A 16,605-nucleotide genomic window follows, 5' to 3' on the forward strand; every position below is an offset into this window, starting at 1 on the left:
GGCATAGACGCCACATGGACTTTAACGGCACGCTTTTCGATCTCAGTCACCGGCAGGTCGGTTCCCTGGCTGGGCCAATGATCGCATGGACGTTGCAGCCAAGTGGGTCCATGCCACCAAAGCGGGTTATCCACCAGCTCTTGAAGGGGAACTCCTCGACTAGCCAAATCAGCTGGATTATGTTCGGATTGAACGTGCGACCAATTGGCCGCCTCAGTGGACTCGGTGATCTTCGTCACCCTGTTGGCAACGAACGTAGTCCAATGGCACGCTGGTTTTGCTAACCATGCTAGCACAATCGTGGAATCGGTCCAACAATGGAATTTTGAGGTCAGCCTCGGCATATTTGGAAGAATGGCTTCGGCCATCTCGGACAAAAGGAGAGCCCCACATAACTCCAGCCTGGGAAGGGACACCGTTTTGACTGGCGCCACACGCGTCTTGGCCGTGAGCAAGTGCACCATCGTCTTATGGCCCACTTCTACGCGCACATAGATCGCACCGTATGCCTTTTGCGAGGCGTCACCGAATCCGTGATGCTCTACGCGGAACTCTGGACGGAAGGAAACCCATCTGAGTATTCTGACCTGGTCTAGGACCGAATAGCTCTGGAGAAAGCTGTTCCACCTTTGGCACAGCTCAATTGGAAGTTTATCGTCCCAGCCTAGATCCTGAAGCCAAATCTCTTGCATAAAGATTTTGGCACACACAACAAATGGAGCGAGCCAGCCTGCTGGATCAAACAGCTTGGCAATTTGGGAAAGGACTTGGCGTTTCGTGTGGGAGATTTCCGTTGCTAAATCTGGTGGGACGAAAAAGAACTCATCGGACGTCGCCTTCCATCGTACGCCGAGAGTTTTGGCTGTGCTCTCAGTGTCGATGTCGAGGAAGTCGGTTGTCAGAAGATGATCGCTTTGGATATGAGCTAATATTTCTTTGTTGTTGGAGGTCCATTTTCTCAATGGAAACCCCGCGGAATCTAGAGCACTTTTTAGCTCGCGAACAATGGACTTAGCGTCCTGGCCGGAGTCAGCTCCCGAAAGGACATCGTCTACATACATATGATTTCGAATGACGTTGCTCGCTCTTGGATGGCTGAGCTGCACGTCAGTTGCCAACTGTTGCAGGACTCGAATGGCCAGGAATGGCGCGCAATTGACTCCAAAAGTTACCGTCTTCGGATCTACCCATATCTGCCGATACATTTTCTCGATATCGGCACTGTAGACGTATCGGAAATATCGCCACTTCAGGATCTGGATAGTTAGATCGGACTGTAAGACTGGGCCAGCATGAAGGGTATCATTTAAACTGACCCCATTCTCTGAAGGGCTGGAGGCATTGAAAACCACACGTAACTTAGTGGTTGTACTTTCCGGCTTCAGCACGGCATGATGCGGAAGGTAATAACTGGAAGAATTATGGGTAGGACGGACTTCTTTCATGTGATCGAGGTCGAGATACTCTTGAATCACGGAGTTGTATTTGTCTTTCAGCTGACTGTCCCTCTTTAGGCGTTGCTCGGTTCTTAGGAACTGCGACAACGCGGAGGATCTGGAGTGACCGAGGGCGGATTTTATGTTTTGAGGATAACGAAACGGAAGACTTACGACATACCTGCCGTTATCGTCTCTCGTAGTCGTTCGGAGAAAATTTTCCTCACATGTCAAATCGGAAGATTTTGTCACTTTTACTGGCAGATCCTCCACCTCCCAAAATTTGGTGAGAAGCCTATCCAGGGACGTGTCAACTGTGTGGGAGATTCGTGTGGAAAAAACGGAAATCGGATTTTCCCTTGGAGCAGGAACGGGTCCTGTTAGGATCCACCCGAAAATGGTTTCTTGCCCGAGGAGAGAGCCACAAATATTCGGCCGGGTGCCGCTTAGGAGAATGGATGGCAGTATGTCGGCCCCGACCAGAATATCTATCTGTGCACTCTCGTAGAACTTTGGATCCGCTAGTGACAGTTCGGGAAGATCCCGTAGAAACTGTTGCGGAATCGGACAAGATGGAAGGTTTCCAGCTAATTGAGGAAGAACATAGGCCGTCGTGTTTATTTGCAAGCCAGGCCTGGTCGGAGAACGGATGGTAAACTGACAGAGCTTTTTGGATTCAGCGGATACTGTCTGGTTTAAGCCTGATACTTGGGCTCGGATTACCTGGTGAGGCAACTTAATTAGTTTGAACAGCCGCTCAGAAATAAAGGTTGCCTCTGATCCTGAATCTATCAAGGCACGAGCTTTAAAATTCGACCCCAGGTGACATATGTCAACTATGGCGGTGCCCAGCAAGACGGATCTATACCCCGTCGCGAAGTAATTTTGGACTGTAGAGTCCGTGGACCGGGAAGCGGTGGCAACTGGTGTACTTGGTCTTGATCTGAGTCTTGGGGCGGGATTCGAAGGCGATTGGGAGGAGTTGCCTCTGTGTAGTAAGGTGTGATGGCGGCCGCGGCACGTAAAGCAGCTATGAGTGCTTTCACAATCACGCAGCTGATGCCCTCGTGCGAAGCAGTTCAGACACAGCTGCTTCCTCTTTATATATACCGACCGCTCGTCGACCGTCATCTGCAGGAACCGTGCACATGTGCGGACAGGATGGTTTTCCTTCTTACAAAGGTCACATCCTTTTGGCTTGGGTGCTACCCTTGTCTCGTAAGAATTTATTCTTCGAGGCGCTGCAGTGGGGGCGGATGTTTTTGGCAGAGATTGACTCGAGCCTGACGGCCTTACGTCGTCTATGGCTTCTAAGGTCCGGTGACGCTCCGTAAGGAAGGCGTTCAGTTCCTGCCACGTCGGAGTCTCTGCCTTATTGTGCAGGGACTGTTCCCACAAGGATAGCGTGAGCTTAGGAAGTTTGGAGGAGCACATATATACTAGGAGACAATCCCAATTTTCGGTTTCAATTCCGGACATTTCTAAAGCCGTAAGGCAACCCTGGATGGTACGTTGAAGTTCACGGATAGCTGACCCAGATTCCTGATTAACGGACTGCACATTGAAAAGTATTTTTAATTGGCTATTTACTAACAACCGCTTGTTTTCGAAACGCAGTTAGGTTAGCCCAAGCTGAGCGAAAGCCGTCGTTAGTAAGGGGGGAGTTCGACACTATCGTGTGTGCATCGCCGCTTGTTTTGGCATTTAGGTGAAACAATTTTTCGACTGGCGTCAGCCTTGGATTGTTTATATAAATGGCCGTAAACAGATCCCTAAAGGTCGGCCACCGCAGATAATCTCCGGTGAAAACCTCGGTATCGCACGGAGGCAGCCGACATCCAGAGGAAATATAATTCTGGGTAGGAACAGCTTGAACTTGGGGAGCCTGGGCTATCATATCCGCGATCTGAGCCCCACATCTCTCGTAAACGGAATAGCCTTGAGAACTGGCAAACTATCAGCTGCACTGTCTCCGGCTGCTGCTATGCACCCGGTGCATTCATCGTATTCTGCCTTGATGCGGTCCCATAACGCGCGTATTTCTTCGCGGCGGATGTTCAGCATGGACAGAGTAGGAGGGATCGGCGAAGGAGTGTTTGCTCTGGATTCAAACTCACTCAGCCGATCTGAGACCTCAGTAAATTTACTTAGAGCGATTTGGGAAGGTGTTAGTGCCATTTTGACGTTTGCACGGGTGGCCCTTTTTCGGGGCGACGAGGTCTTGGCGGTTAGTTCGGGTGTGGGCGGATCTACGGCAGGTGGAATAGACAACTTGTTGTTATCACTTCCAACGGACATTTAAAGGAAATGACCTTTTTTTCTTTTTTTTTTTGGGTCAGAATCTGCTCGCCTTTGTTTATGTCGGATAAATAGGAAACCTGGCCCACTTTTGGAACAGTGGAACGAGGTGTCGACAAAAAAAGTAGTGGATCGGAGAAGTAGAAATTGGAAGCAAGTACCGACTTGGTTACTTTGCGGAATTAAACCCAATGATACGGATTAGGAACGGTGAGAAAGGAGTTCGAATATCACCCGTTGAGAAGTAATACTATAATATTTAACCCTTTTGGTATATGTATTTTGGTTGGTATCAAGTTTGGTATATTTTTGCTGGTATTTTTTGCGTTTGGATAAATTGAGGGGGAAAAATACCAACTATGTGTTAATATATAGTCCCCGGTGGAGTAATTGTACTATTTCGCCTTTATTTAAACTTCTGAATTAAGAAAAAATACCAAATTATGCCAATAAGTTGTTGGCTGGAGGATGCGATCGGTTGATTATTTAATATTGGAGTATTGCTTTAATTTGATTTAATATTCCGAGGGAAAATTACTAAAAATATACCAAAAAAATTGGTGGACGGAGGCTGCTATGCATGCGGTGGAGTGCTGGTATTTTTTTCGTTTAAATAAAACAAATTTTATGGAGTAAATACCAAATACCGAAAAAAATACTAAAAAGTTTGATGGTAAATAAAACACAATGACCAAAAAATTTTCACGTCGGTTGGTGTAATTTTTATTTTATTATTTTTTACCGGATGGCCGACGGAAAACTTTAATTAGTCGGAACGGGATGGTGGAGTTAAAAAATTATATGTGACTGTATGTAGATATGTGTATATACCCTGCAGTACCATTCGGCGCCGATTAGGCACTCAATCACTGCAAAAAGTTCATCACTCAGCGCCTAATAGGCTCCTAATTTATATGGGATTAGGTGCTCAAATTAACATGGGCATGTCCTAGGGTTCATCAGTGCCTAAAAACTAGCACCCATTCGGCGCATTTTTGAGCACCCCTTTGGGCGCTCGATTAGGCAGTAGAAAAGGCACACATTCGGCACCCATTGAGCGCTCGATTAGGCAGTAGAAAAGGCACACATTCGGCACCCATTGAGCGCTCGATTAGGCAGTAGAAAAGGCACACATTCGGCACCCATTGAGCGCTCGATTAGGCAGTAGAAAAGGCACACATTCGGCACCTATTGAGCGCTTAGCAGCAAATATAATTTCAATTGTAATTTTTATTTTTATTTATTTTTATTTAAAATTTCAGCTCGGGGGTTCCCGGTGTTATCGGAGTCGTCGGTTCTTCAGCATCTGGGGCCGGCGTTGACTTTTTTTTTGCCCAACATAGGTTTTTCACGCACCTCATTGCTTTTTGCAGTGCCTTTTCGGGAGGCTCCGAGGGCTCCACCAGAGCGATTGAATCTAGTATTAGAAGAAAAATTAGTTTTGAAAATAGAACGAGACGAAAATAAAAACGAGTGATCGAAAGTAATCATTATTTGTAAGTTTTATTTATAATAAAAGATGTGTTATCTTTGGTATTCAATGTAAAAATCCCAGAAGTCATTTAAAAATTAAACTTACAAACAATAGTTACTTTCGGCCCCAATAAAAACTTACTTAACAAGGCGCGGACGAAATTTGGGTAGACTTTGAGCTTCTTCTTGTTTTGGCCCCCTCCAAGTTGTGGGACAGAACAAGTTCCTCGGATAATATGCTTAAAATGGATCGACTTAGCCATCCATTTTTACCATCAGCCTTGTCTAAAAATATAAGAAAATTAAAAAAATATCGAGAAGAAATTTGCAAACTTTTGTTTTCGGTCACTTGATTTATTTTATTTTGTTGTAAAAAATTATTAAGAAAAATATAGCACACACTATTTATGTATTTTTTATTATTTATTAAAACATTCATTGGTTTTGCAGATGCGGAAAAAAATAACACTTTTCCAGGGACTGAAAATAAGAGATGTTTGAGATTTTTATTTAAATAGCCACGTTTGTTTACGTACACAAAAGTAAGAATTGTGGTTTAATGTTATTAATATTAATTTTTAACGAATTTTAACCACAAACATAAGTTTCAAAAACAAACATCTCTTATTTTTTGTCCCTAGAAACTTTGCACTCAATAAGATTTTTTAATGCTTTCATAGATTTGTTTATTATATGCACCATTTGTTGCTTTTCACATCAAAAATTAATATTTTTCACAGCTATTTTTTTTCCGCCACGTGTTATTTTGGGAATCTTGTATTTCCCTTATTTTAAATATAGATTATCTTGTTTTTTACTCTCACTGTTTTCAATATTATTAGTCTGCGACAGACTTACCTGGGAATCGTTTCTTTCTCACTTTTAAGGCACTGATTTAATAAATATAACAATGTTAATTGCTGGTAGTTTTGCTTCAACTTCTAACTCCTTCACCAAAGTAAACGCAAGTGAAAAAGACGAAAACAGGAGCGTGCCTTCCAGAAAAACAACAACAACAACGGTTCCGCTAAGCCGTTGTTGTTTTTTTGCATGTCCCGTTTGGTCTATGCATCTTGCACTTAAAAGCAGGGTATTTATAGACATATTCGACTATGCAAATCGGTTTATAAAAATATATTTTTAAAACTTTACATATTATTAAATAATATTAATAAACATATAAATTTGTTTAAGAAATACAAATATTTTAAAACCCAAACATATTATTTTAAATGGTTGTTTTAACATTTACGAACAAATGTCGCATTATTCAAAAGGCAAGGGTGCACAAAGGTCTATATATTTTAGTTGCTGGGCCTCCTTCCCTTCACGCGCACTTTTCCGTCAGAGACATGACGAGAGAGGGAGAGCCCAAAATTACTTTTTTGTGCGTTCTCTTTGCAGACCCGACTGAGAGCGCGTCGCTTTGCCGCCGTTGCGCTCAGCTCTGCCGGCGTCGCTGGCTGCTCTGCCGACGTCGCAGTCGGCTTCGTGCCGATTAGGCGCCTAACTCAATTTTGGAACTGCAGGGTATGTAGATATTTGTATGTATGTAGATATTTGTATGTATGTAGATATTTGTATGGATGTAGGTATTTATATGTATGTAGATATTTGTATGGATGTAGATATTTATATGTAATTTTCGCCGGTTTTAAATTTATTAAATAATTATTGCCGGCGGGGTATGTGTTGTGGAAGTTTTCGATTTATTGTGTGTGGACTGTATTTGGAAAAACGAAATAATATGTGCAAGTACTTTAGCGGCTGCGGATATACAGTGAGAAAATCTTGGAAAGTTTTGGGGGCCTGAATCTGCAGAACACTGGAAATTAAATAATTCTCACTGTATGCTTGGCTTGTATTTGCACAATATTTTTTCTCGATTTTATACAAGTGTATGTATGTATGGATGAGCGGCCAAATGCTATTAAAAAAAGGAGTCGGAAAAAATTGGCAATATGGCCGCACGTAGCAAAAGGAAAATCGAAGAAAAAAATGGCGAAGTAATTTATTAATTGCCGTTGTCGGATTTAATCGGACTAGGATTTTGGACAAATCGTACAGAAAGTCAAACGAATTATATTTTCGAGTGGCTGACTGCAGACCGGCAATTAATAAGACGAAAAGCTTTACTTATCTTATCGGCTCGAATGGAGCAAAATGTACGCCGGGGGGTAGCGGGGTACCGTGGTGGCGCTGGTGGAATGGCGTGGGAGGCGACGGCGGGAAACTGGCGGCGTCGGCGGGCTGCTTCGCTGGGCTTCGGTGGCTTGCTGCTGGTGCGTTTGCTGCTGGTGCTGCGGAAGCTGTATGGGAGAAACCACTCGAACGCGTATTGCCCCTTAATCGAAAATAAATGTACGCACAAAAGTTAATTTGTAATAGTAGGCGGGGGTACGACCGCGGTGCAGCTGGATAGCGGGGCCAGTCCAGATTCGCCGGACAGTGGGCCTGAACAACGATCAATTACGATTAAGTATTTCATTATTTCTCTGCCCGTTTCTTTGACAGCTATATGTTAGAGTCGTCCGATTTTTATTAAATTTAATTCGAAATTCCCAAAAGTACATAAAATGATATTTCCAATAGTATAAGATAATCGGGGGTGTCACAGAAATCCCTTCCAACCAAATGTCCCCCGTGAGGCAAATCTCGGTGTCACAGACGTCATTTTTGACGGTTTCTAAATCCGCCGTATTTTGACAGAAGTTTTAATCAAATAAACCAACTATCATATGCTTGCCAAAAATAAAACTTTATTTAAAACAACACTAATGAAATCTATGAACTTCTGCATACTACAATTTTTATGTTTATACTTAAAAATAAGCATTTTATAAACCGTCTTGAAAAAATACGCTAAAAAACCGTCTGAAAACAATCCAGCCTGACCAATTTGCTCGAACATTAAAATTACAAATATCAGAGTAGTTATCGAAATGTTGTGTTAACGAATTATTTATAGTACGGTACTTAGTATTGTAGTAAGAAATAAAATCCTTTTCTGGTAAAAATTTCATGTTAATAGAAGTTGTAGTTATGGAGAACAGTTATAAAAACATGCCGCCTTTGCAAAAAGGTTGCATCACTGTTGTGAAAAATGTTCTATTTTTTACCGGATAAGAAGCCGGCTATGAAGAAGAAGAAAACATGTTAGTAAAAGTAAACTATTTTTGTTTATTGCTAATTTAAATTAAATTAATAAGCACAAAGCGCCATATTCTTGCGATTCATTCGCGAAAATATCGATATTGCAGCCACAAGCAGCTGTTCAGGGCTGCAGTATGTAGCCTGGCGGGTAATTCAAATTTTTCATTTTTTTCTTCGATAATAATTCAATGTTCGATATTTAGTGTATGTATCCAGCCCTGGTAATTTTTCGGTAATTTTTCCGAAAAAAGGATATTGCTCGAATTTCTGTGACACCTACGGTATTGATGGGTTGGTTTCCAAACCAACCGTCCCCAAATCCCACCCTTTCTAAAGCGAAACAAATCTGACTATTACATTTTTACTCCTTAAGTATTTTTTAAAATTGTTAATATTAAAATGTATTTAATATTTAAATATTAATAATTAATTAATAACTAAACTAAAAAAATTACATTGCACAAGTAATGCTTACTTAATTTTATTAAGATCAAATAATTTACTTTTATAAAACAATATTAGTTTTTTTTTTCGAAACACAATAACGCTTTTAAAATATTTGGGCATTCACATGTCGCTGCACCACAAAACTTTTTCCGCCTATATTTTCGTCGCCAGCTGGAGAGACGCAAAAAAAAACAAGGGAGAACGCTATAGTCGAGTACCTCGACTATCAGATACCCGTTACTCAGCTTAAGGGACCAAAGGGAAATGGAGATATGCAAGCAGCAAAGCGAGATTTAAATGCGCCACCTACCGGCGGTAGACATTTTTTTGGATCAATCGATAGGTATTGACGAGACCAATACATTTCAGTTAAAATTTTGTATCTAGCATAAAAATGGTTTGCGCAACAGGTTTGAGCGGTTTGTGGGCGTTGTAGTGGGCGTGGCATATTCGCATAACAAAATTGCGCTGCGTACAAGGTTACGGAATCTAAATCTGAGATCCCGATTCTCTATCTTTGATAGTTTCCGAGATATCCACTGTTTTTTGGGTCAATCGATAGGTATTAATGAATACAATGCATTTCAGTTAAAATTTTTTATTCTAGCATCAAAACTGTAGGAGCCACAGTTTTGGGCGGCTTGTGGGCGTTAGAGTGGGCGTGGCACTCTGCTGAAACAAACTTGCGCTGCGCAGGAATCTCAGGATTCTGCATGCCTAATCCCAGTATTGTAGCTCTTATAGTTTCCGAGATCTCAGCGTTCATACGGACAGACGGACAGACGGACATGGCTAGATCGACTCGGCTGGTGATCCTGATCAAGAATATATATACTTTATGGGGTCGGAAACGCTTCCTTCTGCCTGTTACATACTTTCCGACGAATCTAGTATACCCTTTTACTCTACGAGTAACGGGTATAATAACGGACCGGTCGAAATTTGTCTCTGCAAGCGCCGAGCGCAGGCAGATTATAGGACAAAGAAAGAGAGGGAATCTCCGAATATCTGCTTCTCTTTGTTGCACGACCGTTTTATTCGGCAGTCTTCTACGCTGCGTCGACTTCTATGCTGCCGTCGACAGCGGCACTGTTTTTTTTAGGAAAAAAAATATCAAAAAGCCGACGCGTATGTATGTGATTGCCATTTCCTTTTTATTTGGACTGTATTTCAAGTAAAAATATGTCTGCCTGCTGGTCTGTTTGTCTGCCTGCAGACCTCATTTAGGTAAATCGAAACCCTGCAGTAACATTCAGCGCTTATTGAGCACTCAATCACTGCAAAAAGTTTATTACTGGGCGCTCAATGAGCTGTATGAAAATGAGTGCTTAAATTAATATAGGCATGTCCTAGGGTTTGTCAGTGCTCAAAAATTAGCACACATTGAGCGCTTTTTTTTGGAGCAGCAGAAAAAAAAGCTGGCAAAAAAGTTATATTTGTGCGTGTTCTTTGCGGACCTCGACCGAGAGCGCGTCTGCTTTGCCGCCGTTGCGCTCAGCACAGCCGGCGTCGCTGGCTGCTCTGCCGACGTCGCAGTCTACTTGTGATGATTGGGCGCTTGTCTCAATTGTGGAACTGCAGGGTAGGTACAAGACCAATACATTTCAAATGGAAGATTTTTTAAGTTTGTGGACGTTAGAATGGGTTAGGTTAATTTTTAATACATTCAAAGGGAAGATTTTTGAAGTTTGTGCGAGTTAGAATGAGTTAAGTTAATTTTTTAAAAGATTTTTAAAAGAAAATGTTTCTTGGTATCGCTGACTCCTTCCTGTATCTCGGTACGCTCGTCTCTCTTCGTTGCTCGCTCGCCGACGCGTTGACTCGAGGCCACTTGTCGCGCCTTGGACTCGCAGAGAGATCGGCCTTGCGGGCTTAGGGAAGCGTCACCGTTCTCAGACTAGGGTGAACAGGGGCCCCGCTCTCCTGGGCCAGTCTCTTGCTTCGTCACGAGCGGTCCCACTGGGGTCTTGCTCAGTTCTCAGTGCTGACAGTCAAGGCTAACACCAGGAAGCTGCCTAGCACTTCCTTCACTTCGCTTTACGACTAGCGCAGACGAACGTTCCACCACAGCCTCACCCTATTGCTTGACGTCGTGCGCTCCTCAATGAGTTCTCCGCTGCGATCGTGAAGTGCCTGTCGGTGAAGTTTACTGATGTCGCTGTCGATGTCCCCTGCTCTGCTACTTATCTCGCTTACTGCGGTGCTCGATGTATCGTGGCCTCTGCCCCTTGAGACCTCAACGGGTCTGGTCAGGCCAGGTTCTGGCTGGTAGTGTGGTTCTCTGGCACTCGGGGTTTTGGTCGGTTGCTGTTCCGGGACTTCGTCGGTAATCGATAACAAATCGATCGACCGCTCTTCCTTCGCGCCGGGTCCTGCTCAGTCGGGCAAGGCACACTGGGTCTAGACAACTTTTCCCTCGAGTTCACGGTTTCTCGTCACAGGACTCTATTGCTCGACTCTGACGGACCCGCCGGGAGATGTGTCAGGGTGTGGTCGCGACAAAGTAAGAAACAAACCGAGCTCCCAATACCGTCCCAATACCGAACGTCTCGACGTAGCAATCTTGCTCTTTGTAGGCTTCCCAAGGGGTTGCACACGGCACCCTCACTCTGCAATCGAACTCTCCACTCTCTCTCTCTACAACCTCTCGTTCTCCGAACTCTCTTTCTCCAAATTCTCTCGACGCGACGCTCAAAACTTTATACTGAGTTCCACAGCGCCCGGTTCGACCAAGTTTTCATTCCCATCATCAGCGTCTGCCTCCACCAATTTAAATTCTTTCGCGACGATACTTCCACTAGGGTATCGATAATCATTGGCTATCGATCCCCAGCTCTCTGCTCGTTACTGCGTTCTCCTCCTTTTCGATGTTTCTCCGTCTGGTCACACCATCTGTGCTTGACAGATAGTTCATCGTCTATCGATACTGATGGCGAAGCGTTGCCACCTGCTCGTTGCGATGTTTCACCCTTTGCCGATATTTCCAGTATTTTCTTGTGCCCATCGATCGCCACTATCGTCCAGTGACAATCGCCTACTAATCGCAAATTTGGATTTGCCAGTACAGCCTTCGGTTTATTTTTCTTGTCTTTCCTTTCCTCTCGTTCGTTGTCTTTACGCTTAAGTACAATAGCCCCAGCGTCTTAAAATACCGTTTAGCCCTCGTTTGCAGCCCGTGGTGAGTTGCACTTTTGGTTGAACCGGCATTTACATCTCTTTCATTCCAGGGTTTTCCGGTGTTTTTTTTCTGTTAACTGTTGGTGCGATGCGTGTTTCTGTCTTGTGTGACCAGCTGGATACGTCCCCCTCTTTCCTCGGGTAACAACTAAAAGAGCTCTTCCGGCGCATCCCGTACAAAATCTCTTCCTTGCCTCCCTCCGCGCATACTCCCTTCTACGTGGCGTAATCGGTTAACTCTTGCTTGCGCCCGACGCTGAAACCGTTGCCTCGTCGTCGGAGTCAGCGTACACCCTTTATCGTGTTCTTGTGCCGTATCCGATTGATTGTTCCTTTCTGCGTGGCGTATGGAGGACTCTCGCTTAGGCCTGACGCATAATCCTGTTGCCTCGCAGTCTGGATCAATGTGAAATCCTGATCGTGTTCTTGTGCTGTATTCCATGTTTGTCCTTTCCGCCTGAATCCTGTTGCCTTGCGGTCTGGATCTGCCCTTGTGTTTGTTGTTGCTTAAGTTCAGCAACGTGGATAGTCCGCTCTTTCTTTGTATGTATGTAATGCTCGTACCCAAGGGTGCTCAACACAATCAGCACCAACAAATCTAGCAGTAGGCAAGTTGGGAACAGTACCAGACGCTCAGTAGCTCCCACTGCAGATGAGAATTGCTGATCGGCATATTATATGTCTCACTAACTTACGGTCTCACCGACTCAATAGCACATTGACCCGCCAATGCGGTCAGCACATTTCGCAGTCCCAGCCCAGCCAACTACGCAAACTGCTACCATAATAAAAATTCCCTGACCTACTTTAGAATACAGCTTATTTAGTATATAAGCATGTATCAAATAAAGAATAAATCAGTTATCAACGCACCTCATAACTCCGCGGTTCTACTTCGTACCTCTGGGAATAGGGTTCGTAATACACTATCTCAACTAGCAGCTAACCTAAGTTAGCTAAACCTCAGCGCAGTTATTGCAACATAAGATTATAACTACAAAAGAACCAAGTTACCTATATAATAAAATTATATTCTCGAGTGTTCTTAGCGGAGCTCAAGGTCGTGCTCCACAAACATTCTTAAATAGCTTTCGATGTATATACACTTCTTCAAAGCGAAGATCTTATTTTCTGTACAGGATACGAGTGTGGGAGCATGTCCCACCGATTATGCGCTTCCTAAACGCCCTCTTGAGCGTCTCGGCTGTCGCACTGAGCAGGGGTACCAGTTCCGTCCATTTCGAAAATCTGTCTATCATGATCCGCAGCATTTGGTTCCCGTGCTTAGATCTTGGTAGGGGTATAACGAAGTCTGCACATACCGTGGCCTATGGTTCCTCCGGCAATTGGGTCAACAGCTTCCCGGCCGCCTGCATTTGATTGGGCTTAAACCGCATTTTTTTACGTGGGCTCGGGCGTCTCTATGCATGCCTGGCCAGTAGTATCGGGCTGCCCACCGTGCAATTGTCCTCCGGCTTCCTATGTGTCCCGCCGATGGTGCGTAATGGTTTTCCGTCAACACTGTTTCCCGTAGCGACTTTGGGACGTACATCTTCCATGGCGCGACGTCTTCACTGCGTGCTCGGTGTGGTACGTTTCTGGACAGTGTCTCACCATCCATAACATAGTCCGGGTACTTTTGCGGTTATGTCCTTATCTTTGCGCCCATGTCCTTGATCCAGCTGCACCCTCCTGGAGCTATTGTCGCCGATGCCTCTTTTAATCCTCGTAGCGTCTCTGGTAGTGATTGTCTTGATAATGCGTCGGCCACCACGTTTAGCTGACCCTTTCTGTACGCTTTCTCAAAGTCGTACTGTTGTAGCTCCAGGGCCCATCTTGCGATCCTTCATGAAGGGCTTTCGATGCTGTTGAGCCACTTCAGAGGCATATGGTCGGTTACTACTTTAAAGTGGTAATCTTCTAGATACGGATTGAGCTTTCGGATCGCCCAGACAATTGCCAAGCACTCCTTCTCCGTTGTTGAATAGTTTTTCTCCGCGCCGTTCAACGTTCGGCTCGAGTAGGAGATTACTTTTTCGCCATTTTCGGTGTCCTGGGTCAGTATTTCTCCGATGTCGTAGTCGCTGGCGTCTGTTTGTATGGTGAAAATTCTACTGAAGTCCGGGCACGCTAGTACTGGGTCTGCCACGAGTCTTGCCTTCACTTCCTCAAACGCCATCTGGTGCTCCGGTGTCCACTCCCACTTACTGCTTTTGCGTAGCAAGTCATTCAGGGGTTTGACGATTCTGGAAAAATCTGGTACAAATCGGCGGGGTACATCGACGCTACTCCCAGGTATTGCCGGAGTTTTTTGACGGTCGATGGTGGTTCCAGTTCACCGATGGCGGCTACATTTTCCGAATATGTTCCTATTCCTTCACTAGTAACTCGATGTCCCAGATACAGCAGTTTCTTCTTATAAAATTGTCATTATCCCGGATTCAGTCTCAGGATTGCTTCCTTTAGACGCCGGAACACTTCTCTTAGGTTTTCCTTGTGTTCTTCTAGCGTGCGTCCGATCATTATTATGCCATCTGTTACGTGGGCATATTAGTGCCCGAGTCCTGACAGGGACTTGGGCCGAGGGAGAGGCGTCCGATATTCTGGCACCATTTGCCGGCATAAGCTACGTCGTATTCGGGTCGTGGGATCTTGGTAAGCCTCTATCCTCTCCAACATAACGAGAATAAATATTAAAACTGCCTGGAAAATAATATTAGTTCATAAAGTTCGTCAGTCGTCAGTCCACACTGCCCCGAAAGCTTAGCTGTCGCTTGATCGCAATACGATCGGGCTGTGTTTTGGCCGTATTCCCTCCCCTTCACACGTTCGTGTGCCAATGGATCGTCGCGGGCCGCGCAATACGATCCCCTATTGTCAAGGTTGTCCGTCAAAAGTTATGTCATTGTTCTTGACCTACTCCACTTCTCGCGTCAGCACACTCCCTTAATAGAGCTCTAGCACTTCATGTTTTTATATTCTTTTACATTACAAATTTATTGGATAATATTTATATCGGCGAGTGCCGTGGATGTATAACATAATATTGGCTAATTCATATGGGGATTAAATTAATTGACAATTATTGTTTTAGCGGAGAGTATCGATTTTACCACCTGTGCACACATCAGCAAAATGCTGACTATTCACGACTACAAACGTCGCTCAGAGGGCTCTTGCAATTGTCATACAATTACAAGGCTGATACTCGCCGCTGAAAAATTAACATTTAATTATTATATATTAAAATGGTAAAATGTATTAAAAGAGGAAAGTATATCTAAATGATTATATATATGAAATAATTATTGGATATGGATACTATTATATGAACTCCTAAAAGATTAATTCTTTGTTTTAACTAGGAAAGTATTAACATTGCCCAAAAACAAATTCTTATCTAAACGGGAAAGGACAATGACCGTTGGTACGGTGGAGATAATGATTGCCATTTCGGTTTTATTACAGTGGGCCAGTGGTGAAAAATCTAGACGGAAGGTCTCAATATATAAGTACTCTAATTCGCTCACTGTTATTGGCATGGTTGCTTTTGATAACAAGTATAGGACTCTTACGTTAAATTGTGGATCATTGTCTATAGTTTTTGCTAAGGCTTCTGAAATAATCATGGTGCACGGATATATATATATGTTAGTTATAAGAAAGGAACCGTGTTCCGACGAACTTACCCTCCTTTTAATCCTGGGCGATGAGATCTCGACGCTCCGGATCCTGGGCTTTGGGAGATTTTAGAATTGGTTTATACATACATATATGTGCAAGACTTGTTGACGGTTTACAAAAACAAAACACAAAAATTACGTTACTCAAAAAAAAAAACACTATCGCTGTATAGATATGTATGTATGTATGCATCGTATGAGAGTTCCACTGCGGCGCTCGTCAGTTCCAATGCTCGAGCTGGGGCTGGTCGGTGCAGCTCCAATTTCTTGTTCAGCGTATGTAATTGGGGATTCTGTTTACACTTGCATTCAGAAATGCATGTACTCGCAAATTGTTTTTGATTGTTTTTGGCAATTCACTTTTTTGTTTATAGTATTGGAGTGCAATTTATTTATTATTATTTTAGTGCGGGCTTCTTCTTGCCATTGGATAATTTTCTGTCCCCGGCTGTGGGTTTTATAGCGGAATCAGGGTAGTTCTGTTTACGTGTTCACCTCATCAGGTGACCTTCTATCAACTCGAGCTATCCCACAGTTCTAAGTTTGTCGCCTTCTGGAGTCGTCGGATTACGTTCAGAGGTTCAGGCGACATACAGGTCTTTAGCATGGAATACCCCGACACTTTTCCCCACTGCATTGCCCAGCTCATATAGTGCTTTGCCCTTACGCTGGAGTACAACACAGCGAATTCGATTCGGGCCAAGCTTGGCATTATACCCGTCAGCTTTGTTACTCTGCTTGTAGTTTTTCCTATAGACAACTTGTCCTACGGAAAACTCTACGAGCTTGCTACGGGTGTTATATGCCTTTTCCGCGCGTTCATGAGTTCGGTTTAATCCTTGGGTCACTTTTTGTCGGATAAGTTCCATCTTGTCTGGGAGACTTATCTGTGGATCTCCTGCCTGTATTCCCCCCAGTTTCCGTAGAATCGGATAGGC

At 43.9% G+C, this 16,605-nt stretch overlaps 1 protein-coding gene and 1 long non-coding RNA gene across 7 annotated transcripts in view; one reads left to right on the top strand and one right to left on the bottom strand.

Annotated features, from left to right (window-relative positions):
• The window catches only part of LOC119559595 (G protein-coupled receptor kinase 1), a 468,201-nt gene that overhangs the window by 368,448 nt on the left and 83,148 nt on the right, over window positions 1–16,605 (top strand). The gene's annotated exons all lie outside the window — the stretch shown is intronic.
• LOC119559597 lies at window positions 5,006–6,166 on the bottom strand. Its single transcript, XR_005220861.1, has 3 exons — window positions 6,066–6,166; window positions 5,350–5,492; window positions 5,006–5,151 (listed from the first exon to the last, which is right to left on the bottom strand). It is a non-coding gene; the product is annotated as an uncharacterized LOC119559597 (long non-coding RNA).

The sequence above is a fragment of the Drosophila subpulchrella genome, unplaced genomic scaffold, assembly GCF_014743375.2.
Source record: "Drosophila subpulchrella strain 33 F10 #4 breed RU33 unplaced genomic scaffold, RU_Dsub_v1.1 Primary Assembly Seq25, whole genome shotgun sequence".
Lineage (NCBI taxonomy): Eukaryota > Metazoa > Arthropoda > Insecta > Diptera > Drosophilidae > Drosophila > Drosophila subpulchrella.